The 16028-nt window shown below is 33.1% G+C and overlaps 1 protein-coding gene and 1 long non-coding RNA gene across 4 annotated transcripts in view; one reads left to right on the top strand and one right to left on the bottom strand.

Annotated features, from left to right (window-relative positions):
* LOC145261207 (cilia- and flagella-associated protein 74-like) overlaps window positions 1-16028 on the bottom strand; it is a 2330915-nt gene that overhangs the window by 1242069 nt on the left and 1072818 nt on the right. The window lies entirely within an intron of this gene.
* Window positions 1-16028, top strand: part of LOC145261206 (uncharacterized) — a 211404-nt gene that overhangs the window by 7386 nt on the left and 187990 nt on the right. The gene's annotated exons all lie outside the window — the stretch shown is intronic.

Below are 16028 nucleotides of genomic sequence, written 5' to 3'. Positions count from 1 at the left end.
ACACGGAAATTTTTTTACATAAAACTATGTGAATTTACACCTGCACAGGTGAGTACGCATGGAAATGTACAACTAACCGATGCCTCATGTGCATAGACGCATACCTTAGAGTATGACACCCCAATATAGCCTTCTGCCTAAACTGACCGATAATACCAAAAAAAAAAAAAAACCCAACTTAGAACAATAACTACAGCACTCAATCCCCATATAAACCACCTCAAACTCCTCCACAAAATCTATAAACATGGCTACCTAGGACCACTATCCCGGGTACGTGGGCGTTTATTAATGCGTATGTAAGTATATGTGGATGAAACCTGTGCCCACATTTACGGCATGTCACGCTATATACCTGTATGTATATGTGTGTGCACACATCGGTGCTTGAGGGAGTGTGGGTATGTATCTTTGCAGATGTATATAACGAGAGCATATCTGTGTGCATATGTGCATGCGTGTATGCATGTATATCTGTACATGCATGCATCTGGGGACATGCATCTGTAGGTATGTATATGTATGCGGTGGAGTACGCCGCTGCTCCCGTGTGCACCCACATCTAACAAAAAAAAAACCCACAAATGAAAATGAAAATATTATGTATCTGACCCTGGGAATGAGTTTATGCTCATATCTATGTATAATCATGTCTACATCGAACGGAAGTATTGCGCCTATGTACCCACATATGAACTTAGATTTAGATCTATGTAGACGAATGTCTATACCAATAACTGTCTGTATAACTGCATGTGTATGTGTGTGTATATGCGCATGTATACGTCCATGTGTGCGTCCGTGTGTACACGGGGTACCGATGTATATGTACACGTACCTATGTATATGTGTGTGGATGTGAGAGTATATGTGCCCGCTGCCTGCTATCCACATACGTATGTGAGAGCGTGCAGCTGTGCATATATGTCGATGTATGTGCTCACGAGTATTGGTATCTGTGTGTGCACATGCGCTTGCATGTATGCGTGGGGATGCAGGTATGCCTGAATCAATATGTGCACATGGGCCCGTGTATACACCTCCTTGGGGATAGGGGCGTCGATGTGTGTATGTATCTGTGTATGAGCGCATCCATGCTTGCGCACACGTACTCAATTTTAGCACCTTAAGGAAAACTTGACGTAAGCAGGAGCAATGCGGGTGTCTATGCATGCATGCGCACATATGTGCATATATTTGCACACCAGGGCGGTGATGTATGTGTACATGTGAACGTTTCTTCAAGTATATATGTGTGTATGCGCGCATGTGTGGGCTCGCATGCGTGACCGCTAGCTAACCCTCTCCAAGCAATTAACAACAAATAAAAACTAAATAAACAGAATTATAGCCCCCCCCCCGCCTCAGAACCTGAGCAACACCCAACAGGTCAAAGCATACTTATCAAGAAATCATCTCACCAACGAGACGCCAAAAACTTTAACATTAAGACTCAAATTTTAAAGTAACTCCCCCCTACCCCCACATATTCCCTTTCCTCCCTCCATGTATCCCTATGCCCTCAGCCACACCATAAATAAACTTTCCAGACCCTCCTCCACAAGTTCCTTAAACTCCAAAACTAAAACATTACCGACATACCAAGCACCCCCTCCACCTTCCCCCCTTGTATCCTCCCCCCCCCCGCTCTTCTCGCACCCACCCCCTGTTCACATTTTCACTCTTTCATCCCATAACAACAAACATTCTGTAAAAGTCTGAGGAAGCTACAGACGGCCAAAAAATGGCCGGGTAGCTGAAACAATAATGTAACTTAAAAGAAAGATACGGTAATAAAAAATAAAACGTATATATATATATATATATATATATATATATATATATATATATATATATATATATATATATACACGCTGTTCAGACCTCGAAGTTAAAGAAGAGGGAAAGATAAGAACGCCCTCAAACCAACCTTTCAAATGGAAAAGCTGCGCTCACTGTGAAAAGCAGTTAAAGACCAGTATCGACCTACCATTCTCACCGCCGAGGGATCACCAAGAGGAATTATATATATATATATATATATATATATATATATATATATATATATATATATATATATATACACACACATACACACACACACACACAGGCGGCAAAAAGAATGTTCGCACTGGTATTTTTTTCAAAAACTGCAAATTTAAGCTAAATTTAATGTAACTGTTTAAACAAGCTATACCTCATTTGATTGGCCTTTTATTCTTCTATAATTTTACCTGTTCATATTTGAATTTTAATTGAAATATTCTAGTGTTCACGTCAATTTAAAAAGATAACTTCAAATTGAGGAGACAAAAAGAAAGTCCGCACAATGGAAAATTCTTATTTAAATGTAACTTTAGGACATTAATACAACGCAAATACAACAGGAACACAATGAACTAGTTAATAGTTAGTAGCATAGCCCTTCTGCAATTTTACAACCTGCAATCTTTTGGAAATTCTTTGAATCAGACTGTAGCAATACTCCGGGGAAAGGACATCCCACTTTTCTTTAATTTTTGTCCAAAATTCTTCTAAATTTGAAATTTTATCATTGTGTAGCTGTTGCTTGATGTAATGCCATACGTTTTCAATAGGATTGAGGTCTGAAGATTGTGCAGGCAAATCCAAACACGGAATATCATGCTTTTCCAGGAACCTCTTGACATTGCCAGCTGTGTGAATGAGAGCATTATCCTGCATGAAGATGGGATTATCAAAATTCCAACCAAAGTAGGGTAGAAAATGCTCAGTCAACACATTAATGTACTTGCAAGCGAAGTCATCGGTACTGTCAGTTTCAAACCTGATAACAGGGAACCGTTTTGGATACCCATATCAAGCTCTCTTTAGCGGATATATATATATATATATATATATATATATATATATATATATATATATATATATATATTGTATTAATAAAAAGTAAATCTATATAGCTTATTCCACCGTTATATGTTCAGTTTAATTTGTGCCGATCCATTACACCTCCGCATTGTATTTCCTTTTATATAGTTATTTAATACATGAGAGTTATTCCCAGGGCAACTGTTACCTGGGTAGGACATCGTGTAGAGGATTTTTATCTTTTTCATACAACGGGAAGATGTGACACAAATTCGAGAAAGTGGGATTTCAAAAGACAGTGCCCTAACGAAAGAGCACCTTGGCCTACAAAAAATGCCTGGACGTTATTTCGAATAAAGAATGTCAGATGGACCAAAATTCGAAGAGAATCTTCCCTAGAGATTTGTGCCTGTATGTAGACAAACATTCTGTTTCAAACTTAAGCATAATAACCATTATCTACTAGCAGAGTGATTCCACTGTTAACTAAGCGAATTGTCTCTCAGGCATGTGTATGCAGTGTGATGTATGGGAGTGAGACCTGGCCAGTGAGGGTGGAAGACATGTGTTGCATGACGCTAAATGGTACGATAATGATACAATGGATATAATGTGAGTCTTTAAGACAGGCTTAGTTCTGATGATCTCAGAGAAAAATTAAATTTGGACAATAAAAGATGTCAAGAGATTTTGTTGGTATGATCATGGTAAAAAATTTGATGAAAGTTATCGGGTTTGTAGATGTAGAATAGTTAAGGTAGCAGGTTCAGTTCAAAGAAAGAACAAGGAAAACGTAAAAGGTGTGATAAGACCTGGCCAGAGATAGGTTAATTTGAAAAACAGTTTCTTAGAGCTGTATAACGAATGGCAGCATGTAGAATGGGCGTTAAATCAATGATGATGATGATGATGATGAGGAGGAGGAGGAGGAGGAGGAGGATGAAGAGGAGGAGACAAGAATGTTGTTGCAAACGTGTGTAAGGTTCACTGATAAACACATCCATTTATAGAGAGATTAATGATATTTCAAAAATGACAGACCAACCAACAGACTACTTCTGAAATAAGATACGTCCATTCAATTTGACTGTTTAACCACTAAAATGCTATTTAAAGAAGTCAGCACTCCCAAGGAAGGGCACTCTGACTTGCAAAAAATGCCTGGGCAGTCCCATTCGCAATCCCTGGTAAGGGCGCCTCAGGCGATTAGCAATATACTAACCTCTTCTTAAGAGAGATGGCATTATTATTATTATTATTATATAAAGGGCAGTTGTCTGTGTGTATGTTTGTAGGTTCACCTAAAATAAAATTTAAAAAAAACTATAAAACAAAGATCCGTAAAGTTGGTATATTCTTGATCAGCGTTGCCCAGGAAAAATAATATCTAAAAGTTAGAAACATTTATTCCTTCTTTGATCCTCAGCTGGTGCAGGTTTTCCCGTCATACCATGTATTAACGAAAGGGAAGTAATTCTGATTTTTTATCACAGAATTAATTTAGTTATGCCGACTCATTTTTCGAGGAATCTATATAACGGACATTTATCTGTGTGTGTGTGAGGGGGGTGTTCAGAGAGAGAGGAATGGACTGAGCGAATGAGACAGTTGAGGTTGAGCAGAGAATGGTCTACAATAAGATGCGTCCATTCAGTCTAGTTAGTTCAGCCTATAAAATGATTGAACGATGGACAAAACTCCCCATGGAAGTGTGAGTACACATTAAAAAATAAAGGCTAACCAACCATCTGGGCAGGGTGGAAAATTTCTGTTTCATCTTATAGAGAGTTTAAAGGTTATTGTCCAATAATTGATTTCTTTTCTTTTCTTTTTTTTCTTTTTTGAGGGTTGAGGTAGGCGGTGCATGGTGCTGATGGGTCAGAGGTTGTTTTATCTTTTTTTTTTTTTTTCTGGCTTTTAACTTTTTATACAAGCTCCCGGGGATGATCAAAAACCATTTCAACTTTGTTTTTGTCCTCATTTTCTGGCAATTCTTTTTTTAATCATTTATTTACTGATTAAAAAAAAAATGAAAATAATAATGAAACAAAAATACCAAACAAATAACGGAGGAACAAGCAAAAAGCAATCAATTTGTTTCACAGCTTCAATTCAAAAGAAACTGGATTTCGTTTATTTTTTTTATAACACAAAGAACGGATTTGTTGGATTTATTTGGATAAAAATTACAATGCATGCAACATTCTTGTTGAACGCATACAGATTTAAATATATGTATATATATATATATATATATATATATATATATATATATATATATATATATATATATAGAGAGAGAGAGAGAGAGAGAGAGAGATAGATAGATAGATATATTTATTTATTTATATATATATATATACATATATATATATATATATATATAGATAGATAGATAGATAGATAGATTTATTTATTTATATATATATACATATATATATATATAAACTTTTGAACTAAAAAAACAAGAGGCTTTACTTTTGAAACGCCCCTTATATATATATATATATATATATATATATATATATATATATATATATATATATATATATATGTATATATGAGCAAACAGTTAATGAAATATGTTAAAAAACACTTTGAAATGAGTTAAAAACATATTTAATCTGAAAATGAAACACTAGATAAATGGATAGTCCTTAATCCGCGGAGTTTCGAAGAAATGCTCTCCTTCTCATCAGAGGGTAGGAATTAGCAAAATGTGGGATCGGATTTTGCATGCAGAAGTATTTGATGAAACAACAAGTAAGTCAAAGATCTTACTTGAAAACAAAATAAGTTAAGCAGAGGGAATATGGTAAAGAAAAAGGTGATTACACATGAATGGATAGTCTGGTGGAAGATAAAAAATCCAGTGACGGTAAAATCCAAATGTAAAACTTCAAGAAAGTTAAAAGAATTTCCAATTGTACAAGTAAAATCCAAAGACATCCCGTAATTGGAAGAAGATGGTCCATAATAATCCAAAGGCAGAAATCCATGGAATAATTCACAAACATGTGTACAAGGAAAAAAATATATTAATAAAAGAAAAATAAGATGTGCTTTTCACTCTACTTCCGAGACATAACTATATATATATATATATATATATATATATATATATATATATATATATATATATATATATATATATATTATGGCAGTAGAGTTTAGTTTCATAGAAGTACATCCAATGAAACAATATGTGTCTACCAAAAAGTGCTCAATGAGTAAACAGAGCAGGTATATTAAATTTATTTATACAAACATTGATGGCTACATATGTGCATACATGTTTCTGTAATCACCCGTAATCTCCCCAGTAACGGGTGATTACAGAAACATGTATGCACATATGTAGCCATCAATGTTTGTATAAATAAATTTTATATATATATATATATATATATATATATATATATGTGTGTGTGTGTGTGTGTGTGTATATATACATGTAATTAATGACAAAAGTCTATCTTCCAAAGTTCATGATGTTGACCATCTTACAATTTATTCCTTTAATTCAGTTGACATTTACAATTCTTGAAAGTATCTGTTTCGCAGCACAAAACCAAAATGGCGTAATGTAAATATATTTTAAGGTATTTACAACTTTTCTTCCAATTTTCGGATTTTAAATCATGTCAAAACGCACTTTACCTCCCTTTGATGGATTAATTGTTGCTATTTCTTCTGATGATTTATGGGCAAAATAGATTCACCGATTGATATAATAATTGATTGATTTTGTGCTACGAAACAGATACTGTCAAAAATTGTAAATGTCAACTGAGGTACAGGAATAAATTATCAGATGTCAGCGTCATAAACTTTGGAACATAGATTTTTGTCATTCATTAATTATATTGCTCTGTAATTACATTGAGCTTCTTAAATAAGGATTGGTATATATTATAAAGAAATAAAGTATATATAATAAGATATATATCATAAGGAAATTATATATATATATAAAGCACTTTATCTTTGAGTGTGTGAGTTCGTTCCCTATAGACTCGGAAACAGCTTGACCGATGTTTTTGAAATTTTACACAGTTACCTAATTTATATATTATTTCAAAGACAATCGATTTAAATAATTAGCTCTATGCTATTAATGGGGTTTTGCAATAGAATTATTTTAACTGTTGTATTTAGGAATATTTTTTAAAGTTGATTTTTTTAAACTTATTTTTAATTTAATTTATTGTTAATTATTTGCTAAAACAGTTTTGTTTTAAACCGGAAATAACTTTATCTATTGACAAGCTGCTACAACATTTTTAATCATCTAATGTGCGTTTGTTCCTGCTTTAAAAAATAAGTAAAACATGTAAATAGTTAGGCGGTGGGGCTCTATTGCTGCCCCTTAAAAATGCTGACTCTTCTTTTATAGAACGGTTATATTTTCGTGTTTTTATCTGATTAGGACTTCTGCAGTTTACGAACCGTGCTATATATATATATATTTTTTAAACACATGATTTTTAATTTAAATTTCATTTTTACTGTATCTTTTTTTTATTATTAAATTATTATGTGAAAGTACAGAATACTTAAGAAAGCCCTTCCCCCTTCCATATTAAGAATGGGTTTCTAAATAATAAAGTTCTTCTTGCTGCAAGACTCGTAAGTCGCAGAGTTAGCAAACGTTTTAAGTGTTCGGTTCTCACATTTATATTTAAAACAGGAAAAAAACAAAAAAAAATAATAAATTAGAGTAATTTTTACGCGGTTTGAACGCTTTTTTCTGTTTTTTTTTTTTTTTTTTTTTTTTTTACTGTTTTAAATCTGTTCCTTTATATTACTTTTATTCAGCCAAACACATGTATTTTCCATCATTTTAGTCTATCCTCCCGGAAAAAAATCTAAAATGGTCGATATTTTTTACCCCCCCCCCCCCGAAAAAAATTAGTAGCCAATCCCAAACTAAATTAAATACGTAAAAGTACAAATGGCGGTACTGTGATCAAATACAACTTTCGGTACTTGTAAAGTCTAATCAAGACATTAAAAAGTGAAAATATCGAAAAAGGGTTATATTGCACGTATCCGTTGTGGATTGAAGATCTCTGAAAATAAATTTCACTTAATTTGATTGAGTATTTTTTTCTTACAGCGGAAAAACACGTTTTTATGAGAGCTCGTTGAAGTCAGCCATCTTAGAATTTTTGGACTAAGTAAAGAATAGATACCCCGTAGCAGACGGCGCCGCCTGGCTGTGCCAGGCGCACATTTCAACTAACATCGGTAATTCGACCTTGACATTGGCACAAGCACATAGCGTCGGTTGTTTTTAAACTCGTCAAATAGCAAACATGCTCGAATATTCGCCAGCATTTTTTAAAAAATATATTTACAAAACCTTTAAAGATTTAAACGGAAAAGTATATATTCACAAAACATTTTTTTTAAGATAAGTAACAAAACGAACGTATTTAAATAAAAGATATTTAAATAAACGGGTGTCTCTTTCTGTTTCGGATTTTTGCGACCAAGATTGATTTTTATGTGCCGTGTTTTGTGGGGGTGGGGTGGGGGGTTCTGTGTGCGTTTTTAAGACAATTCAATATTTATTCTTTAAAACATTAACTTCAGCGACAATTAATATATTTTCAAAATAATATTTTTAAATATTACATTTTTACAAATATTCGCGAGCAAGATTTTTTTTTTAAAATAAAAGATATTTCAATAAATGGGTGTCTTTCTGAGTGCGTGTTTAATATATTTACAGAACTTTTTAATAACTATTTTATTGTTTTTTATCAAACAAAAATAGAACTTTATAATGACATATATATTATGGACTGTTTCGAAATTTTAAAATTAAAGTTAGTTTTATTTTAAAAAAAAAAAAAAACGAGGTGTTTTTTTTTTTCAATTAAATTATAAACTTTATTTGAACTTTCAACAAACTTTTACAGACATAAAAATAGACTTTATAGATATTTTATAATAATTTTTTTAAAATATATTTAACGAAAATTTTTTTTTATCATTTCATTGTTGAATAAAATTTCAAAGTAAATAAATGGTGAAAAAAAATATCTCGAAAAGAAAAAACACCTCGTCTTTTTTTTTGTTTTAAATAAAACTTTAATTTTAAAATTTCGATGTTTGAAAAACAGTCCATAATATATATTTCATTATAAAAGTTCTATTTTTGTTTGATAAAAAGAATAAAACAGTTAATAAATAAAAAACAAAACAAAAAAACAGTCCATTAAGTTCAAATAAAGACTGTTTGAATAAAACTTATAAAAAAAGGTTCATTCTATACGGTTTTGGCCATTTTTTTTTTGTACGTTTTTAATACAATTCAATATTTATTTACAGTGCGATGTATGTCGGTGGTCAGTGAAGGAGAAATCCTTTTAGGCCGAGGCAATTTTTTATGCATAATAAAATCACAAGTATGAACAACCGAGATAAAAAAAAATATATTATTTTATTCACATATCTTTTTATAACTTTTATTTTCATAATGATGAAATGTAGTATCACAAGATAGAAATCTTTTTATAATTTTTATTTTTATTTTAAAAAAAAACGCACTCAGAAAGACACCCATTTATTTAAATATCTTTTATTTAAAAAAAAAATCTTGCTAGCGAATATTCGTAAAAATTTAATATTTCAAAATATTATTTGAAAAATATATTAATTGTCGCTGAAGTTAATATTTTAAAGAATAATTAAATAAATATTTAATTGTCTTAAAAACGCACACAGAACCCCACCTCCACAAAACACGGTACATAAAAATCAATGTTGGTCGCAAAAATCCGAAACAGAAAGAGACACCCACGCCCATTTATTAAAATATCTTTTATTTAAATACGTTCGTTTTGTTACTCACTAAAAAAAAATGTTTTGTAAATATATACTTTTTCTTTTGAATCTTCAAAAGTTTTCTAAATATATTTAAAAAAAAAAAAATTGCTCGCGAATATTCGAGCATGTTTGCTATTTGATGTGTTTAAAAACAACCGACGCCATGTGCTTGTGCCAATGTCAAGGTTGAATCACCGGTGTTAATTGAAATGTGCGCCTGGCACCGCCAGGCGGCGTCGTCTGCTACGAGGTATCTATTCTTTACTAGGTCCGAATTTTTGAACACGTCACGGGAAGAGAACTCAATTTAAAGCGCCGACACTCCCTCCCCATCTTTATTACTAGGTTTTCTTCGTAAAAATCGAACCTTTTGCTCGGTATCATAACAAATTGTTTTTTCGCTGTAAAAAAACAAAAAACAAAAAAAAAAAAAAAAAACACTTAAAATTAAGTGACATTTGTTTTCAGAGAACTTCCCTTCATAACGGATACGTACAATATAACGTTTTTTCGATATTTTCGGCTGGATGAGATAGGTGGAAATATATACTAGCAGAATACTCAGCGTCGCCCGAGATTGAATGAGATAAGCGGAAATATATACTAGCAGAATAACCGGCGTCGCCTGTCTATCCGCCGTGACCCGGGATAGAATTGGATAGGTGGAAATATATATTAGCAGGATACCCAGGGTCCCCTAAGATTGGATCAGAGAAGTGGAAATCTAAAGTAGCATAATACCCGGCATTGTCCGGGATTGAATGAGATAGTGGAAATATATTCTAGAAGAATACCTGATGTCACTCGTGATTAATTCAGATTGATGAAAATATATACTAGCAGAATACCCGGCATCGCCTGGAGTTGAATGAGATTGATGGAAATATATACTAGCAGAATACCTGGCGTTGCCCGGGATTGAATGAGCCAGGTGGAAATATATACTAGCAGAAGCCCCGGCGTTGCGAGGGATTGAATAAGATACATGGAAATATATACTATCAGATTACCCGATGTCGCCACTAGCAGAATACCTGGCGTTGCCTGGGATTGAATGAGATAGGTTCAAATATGTACTAGCAGAATACCCGGCATTGCCTGGGATTAAATGAGATTGATGGAAATATATACTGGCAGAATACCCGGCATCACCCGGGATTAAATGAGACAAGTTGAAATATATACTGGCAGAATACTCGACGTCACATGGGATTAATTGAGATTGATGGAAATATATACTAGCAGAATACCTGGTGTTGCCCAGGATTGAATGAGATAGGTGAAAATATATACTAGCAGAATACCCAGCATCACCTGCGATTGAATGTGAATGGTGGAAATATATACTAGAAGAATACCCGGCGTCGTCCGGGATTTAATGAGACAGGTAGAATGTATATTCTAGCAGAATAACCGGTGTCGCCCAGGATTGAATGTGGTAAGTCAGAATATATAGTAGCAGAATACCCAGCGTCGCCTGAGATTGAATGAGATAGGTGGAAATATATACTAGCAGAAGACTCGTGTTGCCTGAGATAGAATGAGATACAATAGCAGCAAACCTGGCATTGCTGGGTTGGAATGAGATAGATGGAAATTTACGCTATTAGAAGACCTGGCATCACCCGTGATTTCATGAGAGATGGAAATTTACACCAACAGAAGACCTGGCTTCACTCGGGATTGAATGAGATAAGTGGAAATATATACTAGCAGAATACCCAGCCTAGCTCTGGATTAAAGGAGGATTGTAGATTATAAAGTTTGACCCGGAAATTGCTTAAACAATTTTGGAACTCAAAATTACGTTATTTCCTGTATATTTTAAATATTTTTTTTTTCATGTGGGGAATATGAAGTCGATCCTAGATATAGCTTAAACAGTTTACGATCTACAAAATTACTTTAATTCATATATATTGTTGATTTTCTATAAAAGTTTACTAGGCCAGTTTCTGTAGGAGGTAATCCATATTTTTCTGAATTTTCAATGTTATCATCTGGGAATGGCGTAACGGTTGTAGTGGGGGGTTGAAAGAAGCATGATTATCTTAATTTAAAACGTGCTCTTGAGTCCTCCAGAGATTAGCAAACTTTCTCTTTTGGAGAAAGTAATGCCTGTTTTAGGGTTGCAAAGCAATCTCCTACAATGCCATATTCCAAAAATAAAGAATACCTATAGAATCATATTCCATAAATTACATTATTTCTCTTACTATTATGTTGTCGGTGGTGGGGAGGGAAGTGCTACATTTATATTGACATTTGTGGTAAAGTAAAAGTTGCCTAATCACCGGCCGTGTCAAGGCATTTATGTAATTATTTCAAAAACCTGCTGAATTATGTTCTAGAAATGATATCATTTCACTTAAAATAATGGTGTCGGTAGTCGGGAGGGAAAGAACACAGTACTGCGGAATTTTGTAGTGAAGCAAGGGTTTCCTAATAACTAAGCTTCTCAACATATTTGTTTGTAAAATCTGCTGAGTAACCATCTGAAAATGACGTCCTTTTTCCAAAAAAATTTGGTGTCGGTAGTGGGGAGAGAAAATGAAACACTAATGTGGAATTTGATAATGAAGCAAGGGTTGTCTAATCACTGACTATGTCAATGTATTTATGCATTAATTTGAAAATCCTGCTGAGACATCTTCCAAAAATGACATGATATTTCTTACAATTATTGTGCCGATAGTGAGGAAGGAAAGAAACACAGTCATGTTGAAATTCATGTTGAAGCAAGGATTGCCTAATCAATAACCAATGTTATATCATTTTCATTATTATTATTATTATTATTGTTGTTGTTATTGTTCGTTGTTAAGAAGTCTTATTAAAAGTGAGTCTTAGAGAGTCTTATTAAGAGAGATGTTGCGTTCTGTGTTCGTGTAATAAAGAGATTCATATATATAAAATGTTCATACTTAGAAGTGTAGAAGCTCTTTGAGTGAGGAGACAGTGTTGAGACAGTCTTAGTGTTCACATTGTAGATATGAGATGTAGAGACATTGTGTATGTGAAGACATTTTAAAACACAGGATATATAAGACATATAATGACAATTTCACTTTACCTTTTGGTAGAATTACAACACAAAGACGACGTTTATAAAAACACATGCTAATACGTTTATTTCTTCTTCGATCGGAATTCAAAGTTTTACATTCTATGTTTCAAAGGTGACCGTCTCGCTTCCAGACGTTCGACTGTCCATCTCTGGACTCCAGACTGTCGTCTGTCGTCCTTAGACCCTCTCTGCTTGACTCTAAAGTTTCTAACTATATCGAGAACTTCCGATTTTCCATGACGTCATACTCATGTTAAAACATGTGTCTTCTTTCACGTGTTCTGAAAATGCGTGTCCAAGACATTTTCCTTTGTTTACAAAAGGAATTTTAACCTATATTTCCAGTAACCTATATTTCCAATATGTTAAAAACATGTTTATTAAATTATTGTTGCATTCCTCAATTCAATTTCATAACAGAATTGACAAATGCACATTCCTTTTCTTAAAACTATTTTATCTCTAAGCTAAACAATGGTTTGTTTTTACATTCCATTTTCTAATTCTGTCTCGTAATCTATTTCTAAACCTAAATTACGAGGTTCGAATTTCGTCTATCCTATTTCATTTTTACATTTAACTAATTCCCTATTTTTATACTTACATGAAAAGGGGACAGCCCTTATCATGTAACACCAAGACAATGTATTTATGTATCAATTTGGAAATCCTAATGATCAATCTTCTATAAATTATTTCAATTTTCTTAAAATTATGGTATCCTTGGTGGGAAGACAGATTATTTCATATATGTTGTACTATACCTGTCGAGAGTATGTTGAATTGTTTCATATATGTATTTATACTACCCGTCTGAGGGTAGGTAAAATTATTTTAAATATGTGTTCTACATTACCCATCCTCGCGAAGCTAAAATTATTTCATATACGTGCTGTAAATTTCCTATCCTAGGGAAGGTACAATTATTTTATACATGTGTAATACCCGTCCTAGGGTAGGTAAAATATTCTTTTGCTCGAAATTGCTAATGATACATAGACATTAAAAATTCCCCTATCCTAAGAAATATGTTCAAAATCAACTTCAAGTTTTTCATTGTTTATACGGTCCTGAGCAACGCAGGGTAGCCCTGCAACAATTTTGCTATATTCCAAAACCCAAGGTTCTATTAATCTTACTAATCTTTTTTTTTTTCCAAAATAAAAACTTCGGTACATTTTACAATTCTGTTTAGTTCATGAAGAACAATCGATATTTATATGTCAACATCAAATATTATTTTCCATAGACCCGTTAGAAAAAACGGAAAGTTCTTAAAAAGAAAAATGCATAACGATGTAATATGGAATGTGTGTGTGTGTGTGTGTGTGTGTGTGTGTGTGTGTGTGTGTGTGTGCGTGTGTGTGTGTGCGTGCGTGCATGCGGTTTCCTTTAATCTATAATCTTTAATCTATAAAGCCTTTTAACAAAGATCTTTTTTTCATTCTTTAATGTAATTTCAGTTCATGAGATCTCACCGTATTCGGAAGATTTTTGTTTTTTTTAAAGTCTGATTAAAGATTCCCCACCCCCGGTCTCCTTTTCTCTCGCTACTTTAGTCTCATAATACCACAAAATAAAGCAGTTAATACAGGAAAGTTAGAAAAAAAATCATGCTGAAATTAATCTGCTTAGTCGACTGAAGATATCAGTCTGTAAAGAATGGGGAAAATAGTCCAAAGTTTGGATAATAATTATTTTTTTAGATGCTGCCAATTAAAAATATTCAAATGCCAAATAAAAACGAGCAAAAACTATAAAATTGCTTTGCAAGTTATTAATTAAAAGAGAGCAATGTTTTTAAATTAATAATTTGATTAAATTTCTTTCACAACTTTGAAATGTGAACGGTAAAGAAGATGCTGATAAGGAGACATCAATTGGCCAATGAAAATATCAACTAAATAATTCCACAAGAAAACGAAATATGCAAATTAGAGCAAAACAACCGAGAATTAGCGTTTCAATTGCAACATGCCCAAAGACTGAGTGAAGATACCACAGTAGAAATTGCCTTACAACGAGTTATATGTATAAATCCTAATCATCCATGCGGGGGGGGGGGGCATAGAAATACCTGACCTTGAAACCAGGCACTGGGAAAACCCTGTTGGTGCTGATGGACCCATAGATCTGATCAGGTCATTCATCTAGGAGAAGAAAAACTCCGATTTGTAAACCTGTGCCACTGACCTCATACGTCTTGGCACAAAAGAGGGGAGGGGGGGCTCCTCAGTCCTGAACGACTGCCTCCCTAGAGTTGGTGACTTGATCAAATCACCGGTTTGCAAATGACAAAAAGTCTACATTCCAAATATCAAGATGTTGTCCATCTTACAGTTTATTTCTTTCCGCATGTTAAAATGTTCAATTCTTGACAGCACCTGTTTCGTAGCGCAGAATCATTCATGTAATTATTATGTCAATTTAGTAATTTATTTTGCCCTTAACTCATCAGAAGAAAAGGAACTCATCAACTTAAAAAGAAAATAAAGAAACATGGGCATAATTGCAAAATCTGAAAATCGGAAAAAAAATTGCAATTGTGTTTTCTTTTTTTGTCATGCCATCTTTGAATTTTAATGTCAGTGTTATATATATATATATATATATATATATATATATATATATATATATATATATATATATATATATATATTGAGGGTTTCAGGGTTGATCTTTTGACGTTCAGTTGTTATCACATCTTTCAAATTATTAAGACTGTGTGAATGATTTTGGTAAACAACAGAATTTAGATGTCCTCAAAGAAAATAATCAAGAGGTGATAGATCTGGTGATTAGGATGGTCACTCCACGGGACCTCTTCACCCAATCTATCTTCCGAGAAAAGTCTGGTTCAGGTAGTTGTCTTAACAATAGTGTAATTCTCTCTGCTAAATGAATTATGTGGAGAAATTGTTTTATTATTATTATTATTATTATTATTATTATTATTATTATTATTGCTGTTGTTGTTTTTATTGATGATGATGATGATGATGATGATGATGATGATGATGATGATGATGACGACGACGACGACGACGACAACGACGGTGATGATGATGATGATGATGATGATGAGGAGGAGTGTGAGGAGGAAGAGGATCATCTTTCATGCATTTGGAATGAATCAGATGATTATTGATGGCATTAGTTTCCCCGATATCTTTCTAGTTAGAATTCTTTTTAGAAAAAATATTTCAAGTCTGTAGATTTAAAATTCATTGAGTATATAGGTTGAGAAATGTCCTGGCAAACACACATTCTCACT

This window comes from Euprymna scolopes, chromosome 37 (assembly GCF_053919585.1).
Source record: "Euprymna scolopes isolate OS-2025 chromosome 37, ASM5391958v1, whole genome shotgun sequence".
NCBI lineage: Eukaryota > Metazoa > Mollusca > Cephalopoda > Sepiida > Sepiolidae > Euprymna > Euprymna scolopes.
This window is presented reverse-complemented; position numbering and strand designations above follow the sequence as displayed.